This window comes from Mustela lutreola, chromosome 1 (assembly GCF_030435805.1).
Source record: "Mustela lutreola isolate mMusLut2 chromosome 1, mMusLut2.pri, whole genome shotgun sequence".
NCBI classification, from domain to species: Eukaryota; Metazoa; Chordata; class Mammalia; order Carnivora; family Mustelidae; genus Mustela; species Mustela lutreola.
Genome location: NC_081290.1, coordinates 68,985,752 through 69,013,630, shown reverse-complemented (window position 1 = coordinate 69,013,630; position 27,879 = coordinate 68,985,752). Strand labels below are relative to the sequence as shown.

General features: G+C 51.2%; 1 long non-coding RNA gene across 4 annotated transcripts in view; it reads right to left on the bottom strand.

Moving 5' to 3' along the window:
- LOC131827425 (uncharacterized) overlaps positions 1-21,933 on the bottom strand; it is a 47,174-nt gene extending 25,241 nt beyond the window's left edge. Inside the window, exons 1-5 of one of the 4 annotated variants that reach the window (XR_009352021.1) lie at positions 21,837-21,933; positions 10,622-10,736; positions 1,896-2,096; positions 1,217-1,345; positions 98-221 (exon numbers count right to left, since the gene is read on the bottom strand). This is a non-coding gene — a long non-coding RNA (uncharacterized LOC131827425). Of the gene's footprint in view, positions 1-97; positions 222-1,216; positions 1,346-1,895; positions 2,097-10,621; positions 10,737-11,730; positions 11,809-21,836 lie in introns of those variants that run through there. The other 3 variants (XR_009352019.1, XR_009352020.1, XR_009352018.1) reach the window with 3 other exon arrangements.
- Between the last annotated feature and the right edge of the window lie 5,946 nt (positions 21,934-27,879).

Here is a 27,879-nt window from a genome sequence, read left to right as displayed (position 1 = left end):
GGGCTCCTTATGCAATAGGAAACTAGTGTATCCTGTCACAGGGTGTTTCAAAATGATGAGCTACAGAACAGGAGAGCAAAAGTCATTCCAGTCTTACCTCAGTCTCATGAAGTAGAACATGGTCTTCTTCTTTCCTCCTTGACTTCAATTCCAATTTGTTTCCATGCAGTGTTCATTCCTTTGCTTCAGTGTTAATTGCGTGGATTTTGTGATATCCTCACCTGCATAGAACACCCAGAGCTCATCACAGCAAATACTCTCCCTAATAGCTGTCACCCATTTAACCCTTCCCCCCACAACCCTGTCCTCTAGCAACCCTCAGTTTGTGCTGTAGGTTAGAGTCTGTTTCCTCATTGGCCTTTCTCCCCTCACTATATTCATCTGTTATCTTTATGAAATTCCATAGAAGTCAAGTTATAGGCTTTTGGTCTTTTCTTACTGATTTTACTTAACTAAATCCACTGTAGATCCATCCACATCCCTGCAGATGGTAAGATTTCATCCTTTTTGAACCTGGCTCCTATTCCATTAAGATGTGGTAGAATGAATACACATACATACATACATACATACACAAACATGTATATAAATCTCTCTATATGTGTGTGTATATACATATATGTGTATACATATATACATATATACACATATATATGTATATATATAAATATATATGTGTATATATATATATATATATATATATAAAATAACTCATCAGTGAATGGACATTTGGACACCCTCCATTATTTTACTATGGTTCATAATGCTGTTGTAAATATCACGGTGCTTGTGCCCCACTGAATGTGCATTTTTGTTCCCTTTAGGGAAATACCTAGTAGGGCAATTGCTGGATCCTAGTGTTGCTCAGTTCTTAGCCTTTGGAGGACACACCATATTCTTTTCCAGAGTGGCTGCAACAACCCGCATGCCCATCACCAGTGAAGGAGGGTTCCATTTTTTTTTTAAGATTTTATTTATTTATTTGATAGAGATAACAAGTAGGCAGAGAGAGAGGGTGAAGCAGGCTCCCCACTGAGCAGAGAGCCCAATGCGGGGCTCCATCCCAGGACCCTGGGATCATGACCTGAGCAGAAGGCAGTGGCTTAACCCACTGAGCCACCTAGGTGCCCCCCGAGGGTTCCACTTTATGCAGAACATTCCCTGCCAGCAATTTCCTAAGGAGGAAATGTAAAACCTGTGGGATAACTTGACTCACCAAGCGTCAGGCAAGCAGCCACAGAAATTCACCCCAGGGTTCCTTATGCCAAGTCCCTTGAAACCACCAGATTGCTTTTATCCAGGGAAATTCCCAAAGACTCTCCTTCTGACTTCATCACCCATGAAACTGCAGAGAAAATACAGCATGTCCAACCATATATAGCCATTTGAGTGAAACTAGGAAGACATGCATTCCTTTTAAATTGTCCAAAGCTCCTTGGAATCATTTTGATTTTTCCCTAATTGGAACTCTTTAGAGGCAAAGACGAATCCATTAGGATACATCACCTTGGACAAAGGAGAAGCCATCATCCAAGTCTCTCTCTGACCACAAACAGCCACATAACTCTAGATGTTGGCCATTCCACCACAGCCTACGCCCAGTGGAATAAACACGGTTAGATGAAGGAGTACTTTCTATGTTCAAAACACACACCAAGTCAATCTCATCTTCCCTGTCGAATCCAAGGGATTGCCTAGGAAAAAGATGTTCCAAATACCTTTGTATGCCAGAAATAAACAGAAAAAATGAGATCCCTGCCAGGTGGTCCCTGCAGAGAAACAGGAACTCTGGCACCCACACTAGATTGCTTACAGCTGGTTCAGTGTGCCATTTGTGAGCTCCACTGGAGACAAGAGAAAAGCCCAGGATGTTTAGGGTGAAAGAGAACTTTTACCTCTCATCCTGACATGGATGTGACATTGTGCCCCATGGGCCTGCTGTTTTCTCTGAACGCTGACATCCTGAGACAAGCTGGATGACTGGCTCGGACGCTGATTTCCAAACTTCAGGTCTCGTGGAGCCAGAGTGAAGAAGGGTTGTCAGGTGCGGATAAGTAGGTGTCTCCCACCTAAAGCCTGCACACCTGCTCCAATTGCTGGGAGAAGAAGAGACACATGCTTGTTTCTTAAGTGGTCATTGACTTCCTTCTAACGCCGACCAATGCCCTTGTCCTTTTTGGAGAAACAAACATACTCTTCCAAACAAACACTCAACTCCTCAGTTCCAAATGCACCATGAGTTGGGTTTGGTTTCCCCTGGCTCCAGAGCCCAACTGGGAGGACCCTCCTGAACCATCCTGACAGCAGATAATGAGCAAACCTGGGGAAACAGGGCACAATGCTGAGTGGGGGCCCAGCTCCAAGGTTTCTTATGACCACTCTTGAGTCTGGAGAAACAGCTCACCACTCCAACCTGTAAAAACAAGCTGTGGTGCCTCACATTTCAGGGTCTCTCACCCAGCACCACCCCCACTGCCCTCAAAGCCAGCAGGCTGCAGGGACTCCTCTCTGTGTGTTTCCCACTGGCCATTCGCCCTGCCTCCAGTGGTGGCAAGCAGCATTGCCATGCCTTCCAGGGTCTCTCGCACCACGGCTCACCACTCCCTCCAGTGGCATGAATTGGCACTGCCAGGCCTTCCACAGACTCCTAATGCAGCTCACAAACCCTCCACAGGTCTAAAGCCACACTGGCACTGTCCCTCCAGATTGGGGACCTCTGGGTCACACCCCAGGAATCCGCCTGCCACCCAGGAAGAAACTGTACCATTCGAAGCTGAGCAGAACCCTCAGAATGGAACAAACCCACATGCCTCCATGAAGACACCCCCAACTTTCACAGTCTCTGCAGTCACAAACTCACAGCCTGATGTGCTTCCTGACCCCCATGTTCAACTCAGCCCCTGGGGATCCAGCCTCAGCACCAGGAGGTAGGGCCTGGATACCCCTAAGCCCTAACCCAGGCTTCCATGCCCAGAGACATGGCCAACAATCCCTCAGACTGGGAACCCCTGAGCCAAAACCAAGGACTCCGCCTACCATCCAGGAGAAAACCATGCCATTTGGAGCTACCAAGAACCCTCAGACCAGGAGAAACCCACATGCATTCCAGAGGCCGCCCTCACCTCTGATGGTCCACATGGCAACAAAACCGGAGATTGACATACCGCTTGACCCCTGTTGTTGACTCAACCCATGGGGGATCCCACCTCAGCAATGGAAGATTGGGCCTGCCATGCCCCTAGGCCCTAACCCTAATCCTACGTTGGCTTTTCAGGCTTCTGTCCCCAGAGACATGGCCCCCAAGCCCTCCAGACTGGGGACACCTGAGACACACCCCAGGACTCTGGCTGCCACCCAGGAAGAAACTGTGCCATTAGGAGCTGCCCAAAACCCACAGAGCAGGAGAAACCTGCATGCCTCGCTAAAGCCACCCCCACCATTGGTGCCCCCCCCCAGCCATGAAGCCAAATTCTTCCATGCCGCCAGACACATACCCTCAACTCAGCCCTGAAGGGAGCCTGCCTCAGCGTTGTCAGATAGGGCCTGCCATGCCCCTAGGCCCTAAGCCTAACCCTAGGGCTGAGGGCTAGCTCCCAAGCCCATCAGATTGGGGACGCCTAAGTCTCACACCAGCACACTGCCAGCTGCCTAGGGTGAAACTGTGCCATTTGGAGCTGAACAGAAAACTCAGAGCGGGAGAAAACTGTATGAACCTGGGCCACCCCCAGCATTTGCGCACCCCCTAGACACAAACCAGAATTCCAATACACCACCTGACAACCACCCTCAACTCAGCCACCAGGGAGCCAGTCTCATCACCAGCATATCGACCCTGCCATGTCCCTAGGCCTAACCCTAACCTTAGTTTGGATTTTCAGGCTTACATCCTATGAGGCCAGGCCCCCAAGCCCCCTAGATTAAGGATCCCTGATCAAGAACCCAGGACTCCACCCACCATGCAGGAGGAAACCTTGTGGTAGGGAGCTGCTCCAAACCCTCAGAGGAGGAGAAACCTGCATGCCCCCTAAAGCCACTTCCACCATCAGCAGACCCCCTGGCCATAAAGTTGGATTCTGCCTGGCACCAGACACATGCCTTCAACTCAGCCCTGAAGGGAGCCTGTCTTAGCACTGGAAGATTGGGTCTGTATTGCCCCTTGGCCCTAACTCTATCACTAATTTGGGTTCAGGCGTCCATTCTGAGGGGCTTGGCTCCCAAGCCCCCCGGATTAAGGACCTCTGAGTGACACTGCAGGACTCTGCCAGCCATGCATTATGAAACCGTACCATCTAGAGCTACTCTGAGCCCTTGGAGGAAGAGAAAGCTGCATGCCCCCCTTAAGCCAACCCCAACCGTGGTGGTCCCCCTGGCCATAAAGCCAAATTCTGCCACACCACTGGATGTGTACCATCAACTAAGCCCCAAGGGGAGACCACTTCAGTGCTGGGAGATCAGTCATGCCATGCCACTGGGCCCTAACCCTAAATCTAGTTTGGGTTCTCAGGCCTCCATTCTGAAAGGCCTGGTCACCAAGCCCCCTGAATTATGGACCCATGACTCTGCCTGCCACCCAGGAGGAAACCATGCCCTTTGAAGCTGCACAAAACCCTCAGAACGGGAGAAACCTGCATGCCCCCATTGAGGTCATCCCTACCTTTAGCGCCCCACCAGGCTGCAAACAGAGTCTGTCGCTCAGCTGAGTTCTCTCCCTCATCTCTGAACCCAAAGAGCTCCAACAGGTGTCCCCTCCCTGACGCTGGCCCATGGAGACAGTCCTGACCTTGGCCTAGGCCCGAACCCTCGAATGCCTTCAAAGCCTTCTTTTTCCAGGGTTCTGTCCCTCGGGGCCTCTACCTGGGGAACCCTGAGTAGTCACGCGCCATGACTACCCCTACCACCTTGGCACAAACAGTGCCTTTCAGTGCTTTGGACAAGCCTCAGAGCGAGAGAAACCTTCATGTCCCCACTGAGGTGAGCCCCATCCTTGGGCGCCCAAGCCGCCCAAAAGGATGGAACAGAGGCAGACGCCCAGCCACCACCCCTCCCTCAACTCTGCTCTGGGAAAACGCCCCTGGCCGGGGTCCCCTGTGTGGGGCGCATCCTCTCGGCGCATTTACCGGGTGGCCACGACATGCCCCGAGCGAGAAAGGGCCCTTGGCCACGGGGAACAGGGCACTCCCCAGGGCTGCCCAATGCCGGCCAATTCTCACGAGCGCTCTGCCCAAATCGGTCCTGATTTGGGCAGAACGCTTGTGAGAATTGGCCGGAAAACACCCGGAGAACTCACTTCGGGGGCCACATGTCTCAGGGCTGCCCCCTGGGCCTGGCCTGGTCGCGTCCGAACCCCGCCAGAAAGCCTTCGGGGAGTCAGGCTCCTGTGAAGCCAATACTTCCTGCTCCTCAGCCTCCAGGGATCCCCTCCCTGGCGCTAGGAAATGGGGCTGGGCCTGCCCTGAGGCCTGGGCAAGATCCCTCGCCTCCTTCCTCAGCCTTCCGTTTCTGGGGCCCTGTCCCGCTAGGCCTCCAACTGCGGAACGCTGAGTCCCTCACAACTAGTCCTCCGACCACCCCAGCGCAAACGGTTCCTTTCGGACCTGCGTACAAGCCTTTGAGTGAGAGATACATTCATACCCCCACAGAGGCCAGCCACATCCCAGGGCGCCCCAGCCGCCCAAAAAGTCAGAGGACGATGCCCGGCCACCACCCCTCCCTCAACTCTACTACAGGATAGCTCCCCTGCGCTGGGGCCCCTGGGTGGCCGCGTCATCCCGGCACATTTTCCGGGTGGCTGCAACATGCCAGGAGTGAGAAAGGGCCCTCGGCCATGGGTTACATGGCAGTCCCCAGGGCTGCCCAACGCCGGCCAATCCTGACAAGCATTCTGCCCTAATCAATCCCGGTTTTGGCAGAATGCTCATGAAAATTGGCCGGAAAATGCCCGGCAAACTCGCTTCTGGCGGCACACGACTGCAGGGCCACCCCCTGGGCCTGGCCCAGGATCCCGAGTGGTCGTGTCCAAACCCCAGCAGAAAGCCCTCCTGGAGTCAGGCACAGAGGAGGCTAGTGCCTCCTGCTCTTCAGCCTCTGGGGGTCCCCTCCCTGGTGTCCGATGGGACTGAGACTGCTCCGAGGCCCAGGCAGGAACCCTCACCTGCTTCCTCAGCCTTCCATTTCCAGGGTCCTGTCCCTCGGGGCCTCCAACTGGGGAACCCTGAGTCACGCACCACAAGTCCCCTGACCACCCTGGCGCAAACGGTGCCTTTTGGAGCTGCGTACAAGCCTTTGAGCGAGAGATACATTCATTCCCCCACAGAGGCCAGCCCAATCCCTCGGCGCCACAGCCTCACGAAAAGTCAGAGGACGACGCCCGGCCACCACCCCTCCCTCAACCCTACTACGGGATAGCTCCGTTGCGCCTGGGCCCCCGGGTGCCACGTCGTCTCAGTGCGTTTTCTGGGTGGCCGTGACATGCCCTGAGTGAGAAAGGGCCCTCGGCCACAGGGAACAGGGCGGTCCAGAGGGCTGCCCAACACCGGCCAATTCTCACAAGCGATCTGCCCAAACTGATCCCAGTTTGGGCAGAATGCTTGTGAGAATTGGCCAGAACACACCCGGCAAAGGCAAATTCGCTTTGGGCGCTGCACGGCTGCAGGGCTGCGCCCTAGCCAGGGATTCCGAGTGGTCACCGCCAAACTCCGCCAGAAATCCCGCCAGGAGTCTGGCTCCAGCGAGGCCAACGCCTCCTGCTCCTCAGCCTCCCGGGGTCCCCTCCCTGCCACTGGCAGACGGGACAGGGACAGTCCCGAGGCCCGGGCACGAACCCTCACCTGCTTCCTCAGCCTTCCATTTCCAGGGTCTTGCCCCTCGAGGCCTCCACCTGGGGAACCGTGAGTCCCGTGCTGGGACACCCCTACCACCCCGGTGCAATCGGTGCCTGTTGGAGCTGTGGAAAAGCCTCAGAAGGAGAGAAACCTTGGTGCCCGCACTGAGGCCAGCCCCAACATTGGGTGTCCCAGTGTCCCGAAAAGGCACAGAGGAGGACGCCCGGCCACAGGCCCTCCCTCAAGTCTGCTCCGGAAAGCTCCCCTGTGCTGGGCCACTGGGTGGGCTGTGTTGTCTCGGCTCGTTTTGGGGTGGCTGCGACATGCCCTGAGCGAGAAAGGGCCCTCGGCCACAGGGTACAGGCCAGTCCACAGGCCCTCCCAACGCCAGCCATTCTCACAAGCATTCTGCCCACATTCATCCCAATTTGGCCAGAACGCTCTTGAGAATTGGCCAGAAAACACCGGGTGAACTCGCCTCTGGCGTCGCATGTCTGCAGGACCGCCCCCTGGGCCTAGCCTGGGACCCCGATTCATCTTGGCACAAACCCCGCCAGAAATCCCTCCATGAGTCACGCATAGGCAAGGCTAATACCTCCTGCTTCTCAGCCTCCTGTGGTACCCTGCGTGGCATTGGCAGATGGTGCTTGCCATGCCCCTATTTCTGTGTCCTAGACCTCTCCTGGTTATTCAGTATTCCTTTTCCAGGGACCGTCCCTCTAATCCTCTCCTGGGGGAGCCCTGAAACACTCCCCATGAGTCCTCCTCCCACCTAAGTGGAAACAGTGCCTTTCGGAGCTGCAGAAACCTCTCATAGCGGGAGACACCTGCTTGTCCCCGCCACAAGGCCATCCCCCACTCATAGCAGCAGCCTCAGCTGCTGCTTTTTTCCTGATGGCCATGCCATGCACCAAGTGAGAAATTGCTCTAGTCCACGGGTTATAGGCAGTCCGATTAGCCCCCCAACATCAGCAAATTCTCACGATATGGATTTGGGCAGAATGCTCCTGAGAATTGGCCAGAAATTCCCTGGTGAACTCGCTTCCTGCAGTGCATGTCTACAGGGTCAGGGCCTTTGTCTAGATTCGGGTCCTCATTGTTCTCGACATGAACTCTGGGAAAGCCCTCTATGAGCCAGGTTATGCAAATCCAATGATTCTCGCTACTGAGCCCCTAGGTGATTGCCTCTGTCCCAGAGGATCTGACCTACCATGCCCCCAAGGCTCTATATAAACCGTAGTTTCAGTTTACATGCTTCCATTCCAAGGATCCTGGCCCCACAGCCTCCTGGATAAAGGAGGTCTGAGTGACACCCCACGCCTCCACATGCCACGTGGTAGGAATTCATGTCGATTGGAGCTCTGTCAAGCCCTCAAAAGGGGTGAAACCTGCATGCACCCATAAAGCTATCCTGACCATCAAGGCCCCCCTGGCCATAAAGCCATATACTGTGATGCCGAGGTATGCCTGCAATTCATCCCTGAGGGCAGCCCACCTCAGATCCAGCAGATTTGTCCTACAATGACCCAAGGCCCTAACCTTAACCCTACTTTGAGTTTTCAGACTTCCATTCTGAGGAGCCTGGCCCCCAGGTCGCCCGGATGAAGGATCGCTGAGAGACACCCCAGGATCCGCCCTCTACACGGATGGAAACCATGCCATTTGGAGCTGTGCTGAGCCCTCAGAGGGGGAGAAACCTGCATGTCCCCCTAAAGACACCACTACCATTGGTGGCCCCCCGGGGACAAGCCCTGATTCTTCGGCGTGGCCAGATGAATGTCCTAAACTGCGCCAGGATGGGAGCTTACTTCAGCTCTGTCAAATCATCCCTGCCATGTCCCTAGGCCCTAACCCTAACCCTAGGTGGGGTATATAGGCTTCTATACCCTGAGGCCTGGCCCCCACATCCACCAGATTGGGGATACCTGAGATTTACCCCAGCATGCCCCAGTCTCCTAGGGCGAAGTGGTGCCATTAGAAGCTATGCAGATTGCTCGGAGTGGGGAAACTGGCATGCTCCCTGAGGCCACCCCCAGAGTCTGTGACCCCCTGGATTCAAATCCAGAATCCACGCCCACACCTGGTGCCCAACCTCAACTTAGCCCACCGTGGAACCTACCTCAGCACTGGCAGATTGGGCCTGCCATGCCCCTATGCCCTTACCATAACCCTAGTTTGGGTTTTCAGGCTTCCATCCAAAGAGACCTGGCCCCATGTCCCCCATATTATGGACTACTGAGTGACACCAAAGGACTCCACCCACCACGTGGTAGGAGAGCTTGTGGTTTGGGGCTGCGCCAAATCCTCAGATGGGGAGAAACCTGTAAGCCCCCCTAAAGCCACCCTCACCACGAGAGGACCCCATGGCCATAAAACGGGAAACTGCTGTGCCTCCAGACGCATGCCCTGGACTCAGCTCTGAGGGAAGCCCACATCAGCACTGATACATTGGGCCTGCCATGCCCTTAGGCCCTAAAAACTAACCCTAGGTGGGGTGGACAAGCTTCCATGCCCAGAGGCCTGTTCCGCAAGCCTGCTGATGGGCACCTCTGAGACTCATGCTGGCATAGATTAAGGACACCTCAGTGACACTCCAGGACTGCGCCCCCACACCCATGAGGAAATCGTGCCCTTTGGAGCTCTTCAGAACCCTCAGACTGGGAGAAACATGCATGCCACTCTGAGGACACCCCCAGCTTCTATAGCTGCCCTGAACACAAACTCGGAGTCTGATGTGTTGCCTGATGCCCACCTTGACGTCAGCCCACTGGGAAGCCCGCCTCAGCACCAACAGATAGAGCCTGCCTTGCCCTGAGCCCCTTACCATAACTCTAGTTTCTGTTTTCAGGCTTCCACCCCAAGAAGCCTGACCCCCAAACTCCCCAGATGGGGAGTTTAAGCAGAACCCAAGAATCCAACTGTCATGCAGGGGCAGACTGTGCCGTTTGGAGCTCCACAGTGCCCTCAGAGAGGAAAAAAACTGCATGCCCTTCTAATCCACTCCCACCATTAGTGGTCCAGCTGGCCAGAAACACCGATTCTGCCACACTACAGGACACATTCCCTCAACTCAACCCTGTGGGGAGCCCACATCAATGCCAGCAGAACAGACCTGCCATTCCCTAAGGCCATAACCCTAACCCTAAGTTGCGTTTTCAGGCTTCCTTCTACAGGGGCCTGTCCCCCAAGCCCTCTGGGTTGGGATCCCTGGAGTCACACTGTAGGAATCCACCTGCCACTCACCAGGAAACCAGTCCATTTGGAGCTGCACAAAACCCTCAGATCTGGAGAAACCTGTGTGTCCCCATGAGTACTCCCTCACATTCTGCAGCCCCCCAGAGCCTGATGCACCACCTGACCCCCATCCTCAACTCAGCTCCTCAGGGAACCCATCTCTGGACCAGCAGTTTGGGCCTGCCACACCCATAGCTCAGCTCTCCTCAGGGACCTCTGTCAGCTCTAGGTGACTTGAAACTCCCCTGCCTGCCGCAAAGCTCTGGGATCCCCCCTCCTTCTTCTCAATTTACACCAGCCCAAGGCTTCATGAGAAAGGGGGAAGGCTACCTCCTGAATGCTTAACACCTCCTGTCCTCGTCTGCCTTATTTCTCTCCACTTACCTTTGTACCTGGGCAAACTGGAAGGAACATATCGATGGAACATGGACATGCTCTGACATCTGAATCTTTCCTGGCAGCTTTCTGAGGGCTCCTTGTGCAATTAGAAACTAGTGTATCCTACTACTGTGTGTTTGAAAATGATCATCGACAGAACAGGAGAGCAAAAATCACTCCGCTTTTACCTCACCCTTCATGACGTAGAACATGGTCTTCTTTCCTTCCTTGACTTCAATTCCAATTTGCTTCCATGTAGTGTTAATTCCTTTGCTTCAGGGGTAGGATTTTGTGATTCCTCACCTGCACAGAACACCCAGAGCTCATCACAACAAGTACCCTCCCTAACAGCCCTCATCAATTTAACCCTTCCCCTCCACTCCCCTGCCCTCTAGCAAACCTCAGTTTGTGCTCTAAGTTTGAGTCTGTTTCATCATTAACCTATCTTTCTCCCCTCATTATGTTCATCTGCTTTCTTTCTGAAAATCCATAAAAGTCAAATTATAGGCTATTGGTCTTTTCTCACTGATTTTGCTTAGCTAAATCCACTCTAACTCCATCCACATCCTCGCAAATGGTAAGATTTCATTCTTTCTAAACCTGGCTCCTACTCCTTTAAGAAGATGTGGGAGATTATAGATCTACATTCATATATATATATATATATATAACTCATCAGTGAATGGACATTGGGACTCTCTCCATCATTTTACTATGGTTGATAATGTTGGTGTCAGTATCACGGTGCTTCGGTGCTTGTACCCCATTGAATGTGCATTTTTGTGCCCTTTAGGGAAATATCTTGGAGGGCAACTGCTGGATCCCAGGGCTCTTCAGTTCTTAGCTTATGGAGGAACCACCATACTCTTTTCCAGAGTGGCTGCAACAACCCCCATGCCCACCAACAGTGCAGGAGGGTTCCACTTTAAGCAGAACATAACCCGCCAGCAATTTCCTAAGGAGAAAACAGAAAACCTGAGGGATAACATGACTCACCCAGCGTCTGGCAAGCAGCCCCAGAAATTCACCCCAGGATTCCTGATGCCATGCCCTGGGAAGCCATCAGAATGCCTCTATCCAGTGGAATTCCCAAAGACTCTCCTTCTGACTTCACCACCCATGAAACTTCAGAGAAAGGATGCCATGGCCAACTCTCTGGATGGTCCACCAAGTGAAACTAGAAAGTCAAGCTTCCCTTTTCAATCATCCAAGGCTCTTTGGAATCCTTTGGAATTTTCCCTCTGCCCTCATCAGAACTCTTTGGATAAAAAAAGATGAATCCATTGGGATACATCACCTTGGACAAAGGAGAAGCCATCCTCCAAGCCTCTATCTGACCACAAACAGGCACCTCACTCTAGATGCCGGCCATTCCACTAAAGCCTAGGACCAATGGAATAAACACTGTTACACGAAGGAATGCATTCTAGGTTCCAAACACACACTGAGTCCATCTCATCTTCCCTTTAGAATCCAAGGGTTTGCCTAGGAAATAGATGTTCCAAATACCTTTGTAAGCCAGAAATAAACAGAGAAAATGAGATCCCCTGCCAGGTGCTCCCTCCAGGGAAACTTGGGAACTCTAGCATCCACTCACCATTGCTGATAGCTGCATTAGTGTAACTTTTTGGCTCCACTGGAGATGAGAGAAAACCCAGGATGTTTGGGGTGAAAGAGAAGTTTTACCTCCCATCCTGGCATGGATATGATATTGTGCCCCATGGACCTGCTGTATTCTCTGAACACTGATGTTCTGGGACAAGTTGCATGACTGATTCAGATGCTGATTTTCAAACTTCAGGTCTTGTGGAGCCAGAGTGAAGAAGGGTTGTCAGGTGGGCATAAGCAGGAACCTCCCACCTAAAGCCTGCACACCTGCTCCAATTCCCAGGAGGAGAAACACATGCTTGTGTTTTCTTAAGTGGTCATTAACTTCCTTCTAAAGCTGGCCGATGCCCTTGTCCTTTTTGGAGAAGAAATATACTCCTCCAAACTAACACTCAAATCCTTGGTTCCAAAGGCACCATGTGTCAGGTTTGGTTCCCCCTGGCTCCAGACCCCCACCGGGAGGACCCTACTGAACCATCCTGACAGCACATTACCTGGGGCACTACCCAGCACAAACCAGGCGCAACAGGGCACAGTGCTGTGTGTGGGCCTGGCTCCAGCGGTTGTTACCACCACTCTTGAGCCTGGAGAAACAGAGTCTTCAGCTCAACACTCCATCCTGTAAAAACAAGCTGCAGTGCCTCATGTTTAAGGGTCTCTCACCCAGCACCTCACCACTGCCCTCAGAGCCAGCAGGCTGCAGGGACTCCTCTTCTGGTGTGTTTCCCACTGGCAGCTTGCCTCTGCCTCCAGTCTTGGCAAGCAGCATTGCCACGCCTACCACGGTCTCTTGCACCACAGCTCACCACACCCTCCAGTGGCGTGAGTCGGCACTGTTGGGCCTTCCACAGACACCTAATGCAGCTCACAAACCCTCCACAGGTCTAAAGCCACACTGGCACTGTCCTTCAGATTGGGGACCTCTGGGCCACACCCCAGGAGTCCGCCTGCCACCCAGGAAGAAATCGTGCCATTCGAAGCTATGCAGAATCCTAGGAGTGGAACAACCTCCCTGAGGACACCCCCAACCACACCGCCCCCCGTCACAAACTCATAGCCTGATGTGCTTCCTGACCACTGTGTTTGACTCAGCCTCCAGGGTTCTCACCTCTGCACCAGTAGACCAAGCCTAGATACCCCTAAGCCCTAACCCAAATCCTAGTTTATGTTTTCAGGCTTCTGGCCCAGAGATCTGGCCAACAAACCCTCCAGATTGGGAACCCCAGAGCCAAACCTAAGGACTCCACCTGCCATCCAGGAGGAAACCCTTCCATTCGGAGCTGCCCAGAACCCTCAGATAGCGAAAGATCCACATGCATTCCTGAGGCCACCTTCACCACAGACAGACCACACGACAACAAAACCCAAAGCCTGGAGTGTTGCTTGACTATGGTTCTTAACTCAGTCCATCAGGGAACCTGCCTCAGCACCGGCAGATTGGGTCGGCCATGCCCCTAGGCCCTAACCCTAACCCTTCAGTGGCTTTTCAGGCTTCTGTCCCCAGAGAACTGGCCCCCAACTCCACCAGACTGGGGACACCTGAGCCACACCCCAGGACTCTGGCTGCCACCCAGGAAGAAACAGTGCCCATCAGAGCTGTGCAAAACCCTCAGAGCAGGAGAAACACACATGCCCTCCTGAATCCATCCCAACAATCAGTGGCCCCTAGCCATAAAGCCAGATTCTGTCACAGTGCTGGACAGATGCCCTCCACTCAGCCCTGAGGGGAGCCTGCCTCATCACTGGCAGATCGGGCCTGTAATGCCCCTAAGCCTGAACTCTAACCCTAGTTTGTGTTTTCAGGCTTCCATGCCCAGTGACCTGGCCAAAAAGCCCTCCAGATTGGGAACCCCTGAACAACACCTAAGGACTCCACCTGCCATCCAGGAGGAAACCCCTCCGTTCAGAGCTGCCCAGAACCCTCAGATCGCGAGAGAGCCACATGCATTCCTGAGGCCACCTTCAATGCAGACAGCCCACATGACAACAAAACCCAAGCCCGATGTGCCGCTTGACTCCCATTCTTGACTCAGCCCATCAGGGAACCCACCTCAGTACTAGCAGATTGGGTCTGCTATGCCCCTAGGCCCTAACCCTAACCCTACAATGGCTTTTCAGGCTTCCATCCCCAGAGAACTGGCCCCCAACCCCTCCAGATTGGGGACACCTGAGCCCCACCCCAGGACTCTGGCTGCAACCCAGGAGGAAACTATGCCCATCAAGGCTGCACGAAACCCTCAGAGAAGGAGAAAACTGCACTCCCTCCTAAAGCCACTGCAACCTTCAGCAGCCCCCAGCCATAAAGCTGGATTCTGCTGCAGTGCTGGACAGATGCCCTCCACTCAGCCCTGAGCAAAGCCCATCTCAGCGCTGGCAGATCGGGCCTGTACTGCCCCTAGTCCCTAACACTAACCCTAGTTTGGGTTTTCAGGCTTCCATTATGAGGGGCCTGGTCACCCAGCCCCACAGATTAAGGACCCATGAGCTACACCGAGGACTCTGCCTGCCACGTGGTAGGAACCTGTGCCATTTGGAGATGCACCGCTTAACATGGGAGGAACCTTCATGCGCCCCTAAAGCTACTCCCATAATCGGTGGCCCCCTGGCCATAAAGACAGATTCTGCCAGGCCACTGGACACATGTCCTCAACATAGCCCTGAGGGGAGCCCATCCAGTGCCAGCAGAGCAGTCATGCAATGCCCCTAGGCCTTAACCCTAACCCTAGTTTAGGTTTTCAGGCTCCATTCCGCTGAGCCTGCCACCTGGCCCCATAGATTAAAGACCCCTGAGCTATACCCCAGGACTCCACCCACCATGCTGTAGGAACCCATGCCATTTGGGGCTGGATTGAACCCCTAACAGGGGAGAACCTGCATGACCCCCTAAAGCCACTCCCAAAATCGGCATCCCCACTGACCATAAAACTGAATTCTGCCACGCCACCAGACGCATGCCCTCAACTCAGCCCTGAGGGGAGCCCACCTCAGCGCAGGCAGATTGGGCCTGTAATGTCCCTAGACCCTAACCCTAACGCTAGTTTCAGTTTTCGGACTTCCATTCCAAGGGGTCTGACTCCTATGCCAACCAGATTAAAGACCCCTGAGTGAAACTTTAAAACTCCAGCAACCAGGTGGTAGGAAACCATGCCATTTGGAGCTGCACCAAACCCTCAGAGGGGGAGAAACCTGCAAGTCCCCCTAAAGCCACCCCCACAATGAGAGGCCCCATTGACCATAAAACCGGATTTTTCTGCACTGCTGGAAGCATGCCCTGAACTCAGCCCTGAGGGGAGCCCACATCAGCACCAGCCCATTGGGCCTTCCATGTCCTTGGGCCCTAACACTAACCCTAGGTGGGGTGTACAGGCTTCCATGCCCGGAGGCCTGTTCTCTAAGCCCGCCAGATTGGGCATATCTGAGACTCACACTGGAACAGATTAAGGATGCCTCAGTGATACCCCAGGACTGTGGCTGCCATTCGGGAGGAAACTGTGCCCTTTAGAGCTCTGCAGAACCGTCAGGCTAGGAGAAACCTGCATACCATCCTGAGGACACCCCCAGCTTCTATAGCCTCCCCGGACACAAACTCAGAGTCTGATGTGCCACCTGATGCCCATCCTGACATCAGCCCACTGGGGAGCCCTCCTCAGCACCAGCAGATCAAGCCTGCCATGCCCAAAGGCCCTTACCATAACTGTAGTTTCTGTTTTCATGCTTCCATCCCAAGAGGCCTGGCCCCCAAACTTCCCAGATTAAGGGCATCTCTGTGACAACCCAGGAAACTGGCTGCCATGCGGGGGGGAAACTGTGCCATTTGGAGCTCCACAGTGCCCTCAGAGAGGAAGATACCTTTATATGCTTCTAAAGCCACCCTCAAAATCAGAGGTCCCCCTGGAAAGAACCCCCGATTCTGCTGGACTGCCAGACACATCCCCTAAACTCGACCCTGAGGGGAGCAAGCCTTTGAGCTGGTGGATTGGGCCTGCCATGTGCCTACACCCTGCCCATAACCCTCTGTTGGGTTTTCAGACATCCTTACCCAGGGGCATATCCCACAAGCCCTCAATTTGGGGAAAACTGAAACAAACCCCATGAGTCAACCTGCCACCGGGAAGGAAACTGTGCCCTTTGGAACTGTGGAAAACACTCAGACCGAGAGAAAACTGTATGCCCTCATGAGGTCATCCCCAACTTTTGGTGCCTCACCTGGCCGAAAACTCGGAGGCTGACACCCAGCCAGAACCCCTCCCTCAACTCTGCTCTCAGAAAGCTACCCTGGGCAGGGTCCCTCAGAGGGGCCGCATGGTCACAGCCCATGTTTTCAATGGCAGAGAAACACACCAAGCCCATGATCACTCTAGACCACAGAGTGAGAGGTGGGCCCAAATCACCACGCAATGCCGGCCAATTCTCACAAGCTTTCTGCCCAAATCGATTTCAATTTGGGCAGAAAGCTTGTGAGAATTGGCCAGAAAACCCCCAGAGAACTCGCTTCTGTGGTGCATGACAGAGTTGAGGGAGGGGTTCTCACTGGGCATCAGCCTCTGAGTTTTCAACCCAGTGTGGCATGGAAGGTTGGAGACGGCCTCAGTGGGGGCTAGAAGGTTTCTCTTGCCCTGAGGGTATTCTGCAGCTCAGAAAGGCACAGGTTCCTCCTGTGTGGCAGGTGGACTCATGGGGTGTAACTCAGGGTTTCCCAATTGGAGGGTTCAGGGAAGAGACCCCTGGGGAAGGAATACTGAAAACCCAACCAAGGGTTAGGCCCAGCACCTAGGGTCATAGCAGGCCTGAACCACCAGTGCTGGGGTGCAAACACTAGAGGGTGAGAAGCAGGAGGCATTAGCCTAGCATGTGCCTGACTCACAGAGGGAATTCTCACAGGATTCGGGCCATGACCACTCGGGACACCAGGCCAGGCCCAGACAAAAGCCATGCAAACAGGCGCTGCAGGAAGCGAGTTTGCCATGGGTTTTCTGGCCAATTCTCGCCACCCTTCTGCCCAAATTGATATCAATTTGCAAAGAAGATTGTGGGAATTGGCCGGTGTTGGGTTGCAATTCGGGCCGTACTGTCACCTTTGGTCTAGAGTGATAATTCTTTCAATGCGTGTAGCGGCTACCTAGGAAATGGGCAGTATCCATGCAGCTACCCTGAGGGCCCCCGCGCAGGGCAGCTTTCCCGGGAGAAAGTTGAGGGAGGAGTTCTACTGGGCATCAGGCTCCAAGTTTTGGCCCAGTAAGGCGCCGAAGGTGGGGGATGGCCTCAGTGGAGGCATGCTGGTTTTCTCCTGCTCTGAGTGTTTTCTGCAGCTCCAAACAGCACTGATTCTTCTCATGTGGCAGGCAGATTTATGGTGTGTGTTTCAGGATTCCCCCAGTTGAGGGCTCGAGGGATAGGCCCCTGGGTAAGGAAGACTGAACAACCAACTGAGGGTTAGGGCCAGTGCCGAGGGGCATGGCAGGCCAGATCTCCCAGCGCAGGGAAGGCAACCCAGGAGGATAAGGAGCAGGAGGCATTGGCCTTGCATGCGCCTGACTCATTGAGGGCTTTCTCACAGGGTTCTAGCTGTGACCCCTAACTTATCTCTGCCCCAAGAAAGCACCCCTGGGCTGGGGCCCTCGGGGGCGCTGCATTGTCATGACCCATTTCCCAGGGGGCCTCCACACTCACCAAATGAAAAAGGGCTCTAGACCACGGGTAACAGTGGGGCCCAATTCGCCACCCAACATTGGCCAATTTTCACAAGCTTTCTGCCCAGCTCAATTTCGATTTGGGCAGAAGTCTCATGAGAATTGGCCAGAAAATCCCCTGCAAACTCGATTCCAGCAGCACGGTCCCGCAGTGACGCTGCTTGGGCCTGGCCCGGGGTCCCTTGTGGTCACCCACTGAACCCTGTGAGAAAGCGCTCTACAAGGCAGGTGCCTGCGACACCAATGCCTCCCACTTCTGAGCCCCCTGGGGTGCCCACTCTGGCTCTGGTGGATCAGGCCTGCCATGCCCCTAGGCCCTGGCCGTAACCCTCCATTGGTTTTTCAGGCTCCTATCCCCAGGGGCCTGTCCCATGAGACCTCCAGGCTGGGGACCCTGGAGCCACACCCCAGGACTCCGCCTGCCACCCCAGGAGGAAACTGTGCCATTTTGAGCTGCACAAAACCCTCAGAGTGGGAGTAACCTGCATGCCCCCTGGGATGCCCCCACCTTCGGTGCCCCACTGGGCCTCAAACACAGAGCCTGATGCTCAGCCTGAGCCCCTCCCTCAACTCTGTCCCTGGGAAGCTCCCCTCAGCTGGGTCCCACATGGGGCCCGCCTGCTCCTGGCCAAGTCCCCTGATGGTCACAACACTCACCTAGCCAGAAAGTGCTCCAAACAACAGGCGGGATTGTGGCCCAAGCAGACACACAATGCCAGCCAACTCTCACGAGCTTTCTGCTCATATTGATATCAATTTGGGCAGAAAGCTTGTGAGAATGGGCAGAAACACCCGGTGACCTCCCTTCTGGCTGTGCAGACATTCAGGGGAACCATCTGTGCCTAGCCCAAGGTCCCGAGTAGTCACAGCCCTAACCTTGCAAGAAAGCACTCTAAAAGCCAGGCACACACATGGACAAACCCTCCCTCAACTCAGCCACCTGGGGCACTGGTCTCAATATTGGCAGTTCGGCCTGTCATGCCCCTAGGCCCTAACCTGAACCCTATATTGGGTTTTCAGGCTTCCGTCCCTGGGGGCCTTTGCCCCAAACCCTCCTAATTGGGGACCCCAGAGCCACACCCCACAAATCCACCTGCCACCCAGATGGAAACTCTGCCATTTGGAGCTATGCACAACCCTCTGACGGGGAGAAATCTGCATGTCTCCCTGAGGCGATCCACAAACTTGGCACCCTCTGCCCCCAGCCACCAACCTGGAGCCTGATGCACCATGTGACCCCTGTCCTCAACTCCAACCCTGGAGGATCCTACCTCTGCACCGGCAAATCAGGCCTCCCATCCCCATAGGCCCTAACACTAACTCTATGTTGGGTTTTCATGCCTCCATCCTACAGGCATGGCCCCTAGCTCACCAGATTGGGGACCCCTGATACTCAGGCCTGGACTGCACCTGCAGCCCTGGAAGAAACTGTGCCATTTGGAGCTTCTCAGAACCCTCAGGCCAGGAGAAACCTGCATGTTTCCCAGAGGGCACCCCCACCTTCGGTGGCACCCTTGGCCACCAATCCAGAGCCTGACATGCTGCTTGATCACCATCCTCAACTCTGACCCCCAAAATTCTGCCTTAGTGTCAGCAGATTGGGCCTGCAATGTCCATAGCCCCTAACCTTATTCCTAGGTTGCATTTTCAGGTTTCCATCCCCAGGGACCTGCCCCCCAAGCCCTCTAGATTGGGAACTCCAGAGCCACACCCTAGAAGTCCACCTGCACCCAGGAGGAAACCAGTCTATTTGGAGCTGCATAGAACCCTCAGAGCTGGATAATCCTGCATGTTCCCGTGAGGACTCCCCCGCCTTCTGCACCCCCCGAGCTACAAACCCGGAGGCTGACACACCGCCTGACCCCCTTCTTCAACTCAGCCCCCTGGGGAACCCACCTCAGCACCAACAGTTCTTCCCTTCCATTCCTCTAGCTCAGCTCTCCTCAGGGACCTGTCAGCTCTAGATAGACCAAGAGCTCCCCTCTCTGCCATAAAGATCTGGGATCCCCCCTCCTTCTTCTAAAATTATGCTGGCCCATGTCTTTCATGAGAAAGGGAAAAGACTACCTCCTGAATGCTCAATAACTCCTTTTCTCTTCTGCCATATTTCTCTCCACTTAACCTTTGTACCTGGGCAAACTGAAAGGAACATATCAATAGAACATGTACATGCTCTGAAATCTGAATCTTTCATGGCAGCTTTCTGAGGATTCCTTATGCAATCAGAAACTAGTGTATCCTACCACAGTGTGTTTGAAAATGATCATCTACAGAACAGGAGAGTGAAAATGACTCCATTTTTACCCCACTTTTCATGAAGTAAAACATGCACTTAGGGAGAAAAGGTACAAACTCTGAGTGCGCACACGGCCTGAATTTCTGCCCAACACTGGCCAATTCTCATGACCTTTCTACCCAAATCAGTATGGATCTGGGCAGAAAGCTTGTGAGAATTGCCAGGAAACCCACGGCAAACTCACCTCCAGCAGCAGGGGCCTTCAGGGGAGCTGCCTTAGCCCTATCCAAGTGCCCTGAAGGCCAAGCACACATGTGGCCTGAATTGCCTCAGAAGGCCAGCCACAACTGCCCTCTACTCAGCCCTCTGGGGAGCCCTGCCTCACTGCTGGCATACTGGGCTTGCCATGCTCCTATGCCCTAACCCAAACCCTAGGTTTGGTGTTCATGCTTCCATCTCCAGGGGCCTGGCCCCCAAGCCCAACAGATTAGGGAAACCTGACCCACACTACAGGTCTCTGCCTGCCATCCAGGAGGGAACCGTATTTTTGCAGCTGTGCAAAACCTGCTGAGCAGGAGAAACCTGCATGCCCCTGTGAGGCCACCACCACCATCCCCGCACCAGGCCACACACCTGGAGCTTGATTCTCAGCCTCACCCCCTCCCTCAACTCTGCCCTCCGGGAGCTTGCCTCAGCGGGGGCCATCAGGGGAGCTGTGTGGGTGCGGCCTATGGTCCTGGACAGTTGCAATACCCACTTAGTAAGAAAGCTCTTCACATGCCAGGGTCGCATATGGCCCGAGTCACCACACAATGCCAACCAATGCTCATAGGCTTTCTGCCCAAAATGATATTGATTGGGCAGAAAGCTCATCAGAATTGGCCAAAAACCCGGAGCCTGACACCTGGCCTCAACTCAGCCCCATGGGGATCCCGCCTCAGCACCAGCAGATCGGGGCTGCCATGCCCCTAAGTCCTAACCCTAAACTGGGATTTGGGGCTTTTGTCCCCAGAGACCTGGCCCCCAAGCCCTCCAGTTTGGGACCCCTGAGCCAACCACAGGACTCCAGCTGTATTCCAGAAAGAAACCATGCCAGTGTAGATGTGCATAACTATATAAGTTGGACAAACCTGCATGTCCTACTAAGTTCACCTCCACCATCAGCAGTCCCTGTGTATACAAACCCTCAGGGTGCCACTCATCCTGACCACCATGCTCAACTCAGGCACCAGAGCAGCTCACCTCTGTGCTGGCGTGTCATGCCTGTCAGGACCCTGGGCCCTAATCCTAAACCTACATTGGGTTTTCAGGCTTCCATCCCCTGAGGCCTGGCACCCAAGCCCTCAGATGGGAACCCATGAGTCACACCATAGTACTCCAGCTGCCCCCAGAAGAGAACTGTGCCAACTGGAGCTGCACAAAACCCTCCAACCAGGAGAAACCTGCAGTCCCCCTGAGGTCACCCCTACCATCAGCAGCCCCCCTGAACCCAAATCTGCAGGCTGATACTCAGCCTGAACCCCGCCCTCAAGTCAGCCCCCTTGGGAGTTCACCTCAGTGCTGGCTGATCGAGCATGCCATACCCTAGGCCCTAACCCTAACCCTAGGTTGGGTTTTCAGGCTTCCATTCTCAGAGTCCTGGCCTCCAAGCCCTCCAGATTGGGAACCCCTAATCTACACCACAGGTCTCCACTTGTTCCCAAGAAGGAAGCCATGCCATTTGAAGTTGTGTAAAAACCTCTAAGCAGGAGAATCCTGCATGGCCCCCTGAGGCCATCCCCACTTTCAGCCCCCCAACCCTGGACACAAAACTGCAGCCTGACTCTCAGCCTGACCCCTGTCCTCAACTCATCCCAGTGGGGAGCTCACCTCAGTGCCTGCAGATTGGGCCTGCCAGACCCCAGCAGGGAGCCTGCTTCCCCCTCTCCTTCTGCCTGCCTCTCTGCCTACTTGTGATCTCTCTCTCTGTGTCAAATAAATAGATAAAATCCTTAAAAAGAAAAAGACTTTTCACCCAGTAACCTATTTGAAAAAATTATTGTTATGTAATGTTCTTAAGCCCTACCTGGGAGTATTTACTCAACAATAATTATTCACTGTATGCCTGGAATTCAAATTTCTCTAAATTCTTATACTCTTATCTGTTAATTCTAGCCCACAGGAGCCATGGTCTCTTTCTGTCCAAGCTCAGTACCTATGCATTCAAGAGCATAAGTAGAGACAGATACCACTTCATAATCTAGAAAGCTAATATTGTTTCTGTTTTAATATGAGATAGAGTGTGGGACAGGTTTCAGAGCAGATTTGTTCTAGCTTAACACATTAGTGTAATCACAAACATACCTTTCTACAAAGAGGACATTCAAGTGACCAAGACACATGAAAAAATGCTCAACATCAATAGCAGGAAAATACAGATCAAAACCACAGTAAGATACCAACTTAACAACAGTTGGCATGGCTAAAATTATCAAGGCAGGGAACAAAAAATAAAGGTGAGGATGTGGTGACAGGGGAACCCTCTTACACTGTTGGTGGGAATTCAAGCTCATACAGACACTCTGTAAAATGGTATTGAGCTTCCTGAAGAAGTTAAAAATAGAGCTACTCTATGACCCAGGAATTGCACTACCAGGTATTTACCCCAAAGATACAGATTTAGAAAAGTAGTGGCACCTGCCCCCCAATGTTTATAGCAGTAATATCTGCTATAGCCGAACTATGGAAAGAGCCCAGATATTCATGGACAGAGGAATGGATAAAGAGGATGTGGTTCATATCTACAATGTAATATTATTCAGTCATCAGAGAGGATGAATACTTACCATCACATCAACCTGGATGAAACTGGAGGGTATTATGCTGAGTAAAATGTCTATCAGAGAAAGACAATAGTTATATGGTTTCACTCACGTGTGAATTATAAGAAACAGCACAGAGGATCATAAGGGAAGGAAGGGAAAATGGAATGGGAAGTCATCAGAGAGGGAGGAAAACCATGAGAGACTCTTAACTACAGAAAAAAACTGAGGGTTGCTGGAGGGGAAATGGATGGGGGATGGGGTAACTGGGTGATGGGCATTAAGGAGAGCACATGATGCAATGAGCCCTGGGTATTATACACACCTGACCTATTATTGAATACTGCATCTGAAACTAATGATAAGTTGGCTTATTGAATTTCTATTAAACAAAACGAGCTCAAATAAACAATCCTAAAAATTTGTATGTGACCACAAAAGATACTAAACAGCCAATGCAATGTTCAGAAGAAAAAGCTGGAGGAGTCACAATTCCAGAGTTCAAGTTATACTACCAAGCTGTAGTCATCCTAACAGTGTGGTACTGGCACAAAAATAATGCAGTGACCAAGGGAACAAGAGAGAAGCTCACAATTATGTGGTCAATTAATCTTCCACAAAGCAGGCAAGAATATCAAAAAGGAAAAGGACTATCTTTAAAACAAATGGTGTTGGAAAAACTGGACAGCTACACACAAAAGAATGAAATTACTCGACTTCCTAATACCATACAGACAAACAAACTCAAGAGTTAGAAGATCTCAATGTGAGACCTGAAACCATAAAAATCCTCTAAGACAGCATAGACAGTAACTTCTTAACATGGACCATAGCAACATTCTTCTAGACTGTCTCCTAAAGCAAAGGAAACAAAGCAAAAATGAACTATTGGGACTACATCAAAATAAAAAGTTTCTTCACAGTGGAAAAACAATGAAAAAAGTAATAATAATACAACCTACTGAAAGGGAGAAGATATCCTGTGCAATAAAGAGATACTGTCCAAGGGGCGCCTGGGTGGCTCAGTGGGTTAAGCCGCTGCCTTCAGCTCGGGTCATGATCTCAGGGTCCTGGGATTGAGTCCCGTATCGGGCTCTCTGCTCAGCGGGGAGCCTGCTTCTCTCTCTCTCTCTCTCTCTCTCTCTCTCTGCCTGCCTCTCCATCTGCTTGTGATATCTCTCTGTCAAATAAATAAATAAAATCTTTAAAAAAAAAAAAAAGAAATACTGTCCAAAATATATAGAACTGATACAACTCAACACCCAAAAAAAACTAATACTCCAGTTAAAATGTAGGCAGAAGACATGAACAGACATTTCTCCAAAGAAGAAATACAGATGGGGGAAATTGGAGGGGGAGATGGGAGATGAACCATGAGAGACGGTGGACTCTGAGAAACAAACTGAGGTTTTGAAGGGGATGGGGGTGGGAGATTGTGTGAGCCTGGTGGTAGGTATTAAGGAGGGCATGTATTGCATGGAGCCCTGGGTGTGGTACATAAACAATGAATTCTGGAACACTAAAAAGAAATTTAAAAAATAAATAAATAAATTTTTTTTTAAATCCTAGAGGAGATGACATGCAGTAAACTCTTTGTCTTTGGCCATAAAAATTTCCTACTAAATCGTCTCCTCAGAAAAGGGAAACATCAGCAAAAATAAACTAATGGGACTTCATCATGATCATCATCAACAAAAACAATAACAAACTTCTACACAGTGGAGGATCCTATCAACAAAATGAAAAGACAAACGACAGGATGGGAAAAGCTAGTTGCAAATGACATATCAGATAAAGGCTCAATATCCAAATCATAAAAGGATCTTAAAAAACCAAACACCTAAAAAAAATGTAATTCAATTAAAAAATGCGCAGAACACATGAATGGAAAATTTTCCAAAGGGGACTTAAACACTGCTTACAGGCATGAAAAGATGCTCAGAATCATTGGTTGTCTGGGAAATGCAAATGGAAACTCCAGTGAGATATCAACAGACACCTGACAAAATGGCTAAAATTAACAACAGAATATAAAACAGGTGTTGGGGGGGGGCAAGATGGCAGAGAACTAGGAGGAGGCGCCGTTTCAACCTGTACCCTAAAGTGAGCTGATTATCTACCAAAGAACCCTGATCACCCATGAAATCAGCCTGAGGTTAGAATTATACATGTCTGGATCTCTACAGGGGCAGAAGATGCCAGTGGGCAGGTAAAGCGAAGTGGGAACATTGGACTGATATTGGAAGATAAACAAAAGGGGGAGAGAGCCACCAGAAGCGACCCATTGGAAAGTAATACCCCAATACGAGAGTGCCCTGCAACTGGGGACCAGCATTAACCTGGAGTCTGGTTGAAAGCACTCAAAAAGAGCAAAGGATCATAGGGGTAAATTGTGGGAATCAGGGCAGTTAGGTACAGGGGCTTAAGTCCCCAGACCCAGGACAGCCACCCCTGGCGCTGAGCCAGAGAGAGTGCAGCAAAGAAACCAGATCTTGGTCCCTGAGCCACAAGCACACCTGAGAGTGCATGGGGTGTGGCTCCCTTGAGGGGCTGGGAGCCTCGCCAGCTGGCAGAAACACAGCCTTTTTGCAGACTCCACGTGCACACTGCACCATGCTACTGGAGTCTGAGTCGCGCCCCACACCTTCCCCTGAGAGAGGTGCGTGCAGGTGCCAGCCCGGCTCTCTGGCACTCTTGGTCCTGGAAAGGCTGAGTACTCCCAGCCTGGGCCAGCAGGAAAATCTCAGTGTGCTATCGCTGCTTGGAACCTCTCTGGCAGTCTGGAGCTGCCCAGAAAGCCACTGCTGTTGTGGTTTTGGGTACTAGCAGGAGTTCCTTTGTCCCCAGGGACTGCAAAACAGAACGTACTCTGCCAGCAGCTGAGGGGGAACTTATGTGCTCTGTAACACCCAGAGAACAGACTGAGGCTTGTCTCTGAGAGGGAAGTCTGGGTGCTGTTTGCTTTCCTCTAAACCTCCAAAAACCATCAAAAGCTGTCAAGGCAAGAGAAAACAAATGAAAAAACAAACAAAACCTCCAGAGAACAAAAGTCTGAAAAACCGGTTTCCTCAGAGCCCACACCCTTGAGGGAAGTGGGAGGACTTAACTCAGGAAACATTGCCTGAAAACCCACGTGGCAGACCCCTCCCCCAGAAAGCCAACCAGAAAAAAAAAAAAAAAGACAGGAGAACAACTACCACTCCTTCATAGATACAACTTTTATTTTTAATTCGTTCCCACCATTCTGGTTCATTTTTTTATAGATAATTTTTAAACCTATTTACATCACAGTAAGATGTCCAGTACATCAAATTCCATAATAACCTTTTAACCTGAACTTTTTGATACATATACCCTCGTTTTTCTTTTGCTTTTCTATTTTTTAATTTTTTTAAATTTCATTTTAGTTTAGTTGATTCTTTTTTTATTTTTGTTTTTTAATATACATATAGAATTAAACTTCAATGTAGTCCCTTTTCCCCAATCAATGCTAACCCTATAGGTAAACCAATTTTTAATCCCTCTTTATCCTAGGAAAGTTGAGTCCCTTAACAAAGATATCAAGATACATCCAGGAAGAATCAAAATAAATTTCTTCCCCCACACTGAGAATTTATAACCACTCTCTCATGTTTTTCTTCCACCAGTGTTTCTATGTATTTGTGTTTGTCCTAGTAGTATATAAATCTTAAACTTGGGGTTCTTTTTGACGAGGTTTTTTTTTTTTTTTTTTTTGTCTTGCTTTTATACATATATATATTTTTTTTTTCTTGTCATCTACTTTTCTCAGTCTTTTTATTTGTCTGTTTTTGTTTGTTTACCTCATAAATCTTACCTTGGGGCCCATTTGGGCTGGACCTTCTCTTTTATTTTATCTTTTTTTTTTTCCTGTCTCTCTCTCTCTCTTCTTTTTTTTTTTTTTTTTTTTTATCTCACTCTTTTTTCTTTCATTGAGGTGGGGACTCTTGATTGCTCAGAAGTGTTCCAGGGTGCACCTCGACTGCACCACAGTCAATACATCCAGCTACATCCATTCAGCGATCTTTCACCAAAATGACCAGGAGGAGGAATGCCCAACAGAAGAAAAATTCAGAGGCTGGGCCATCTGCAGCAGAGCTAATTGCTATCAACATAGACAATATGTCAGAAAAGGAATTCAGCTAACAATTATCCAGGAAATAGCTAGGTTGGAGAAAGCCATGGAATACAAAATGGAATTGATTAGGACAGAACTGAAAGCCACCAGGGATGATGTTCACAATGTTAAGGCAGAACTGAAAGCCACCAGGGATGATGTTCAAAATGCTCTCAATGAGTTCCAATCCAATCTGAATTCTCTAAAAGCTAGGGTAACTGAGACAGAAGATAGAATTAATGATCTGGAGGACAAACAGATAGAGAGAAAAGACCAGGAGGAATCCTGGAGCAAACAGCTTAGAACCCATGAAAACAGAATCAAGGAAATAAATGACGTCATGAAAAGTTCCAACATCAGAATTATTGGAATCCGTGAAGGGGAGGAGAAAGAAAGAAGTCTAGAAGATATAGTGGAACAAATTCTCCATGAAAAATTTCCCAGTCTCATGAATGGAACCAGCATTCATGTACTAGAGGCAGAATGGACTCCCCCCAAGACTATAGATACTAAAAAAAAAATCAAGGCACCTAATAGTAAAATTGAGAAATCATAATTGTAGATACAATCTCTTGAAAGCCACTAGAACAAAGAGGCTCCTTATGTACAGAGGAAAACCCATCAGAATAACATCAGACCTGTCCACAGAAACCTGGCAAGCCAGAAAAGGCTAGCAAGATATGTTCAGGGCGCTAAATGAGAGGAACATGCAGCCAAGAATACTTTATCCAGCAAGACTGATATTCAAAATGGATGGAGAAATAAAGAGTTTCCAAGGCCAGCAAGGCTTAAAAGACTATGCAACCACCAAGCTGACACTGCAGGAAATATTAAGGGGAGTTCTATAAAAGAGGAAAAATCCTAAGAATAGCATTGAACAGAAATATAGAGACAATCTACAGGAAAAAAGACTTCAAAGGTAACACGATGTCAATAAAAATGTATCTCTCAATAATCACTCTCAATGTGAATGGCC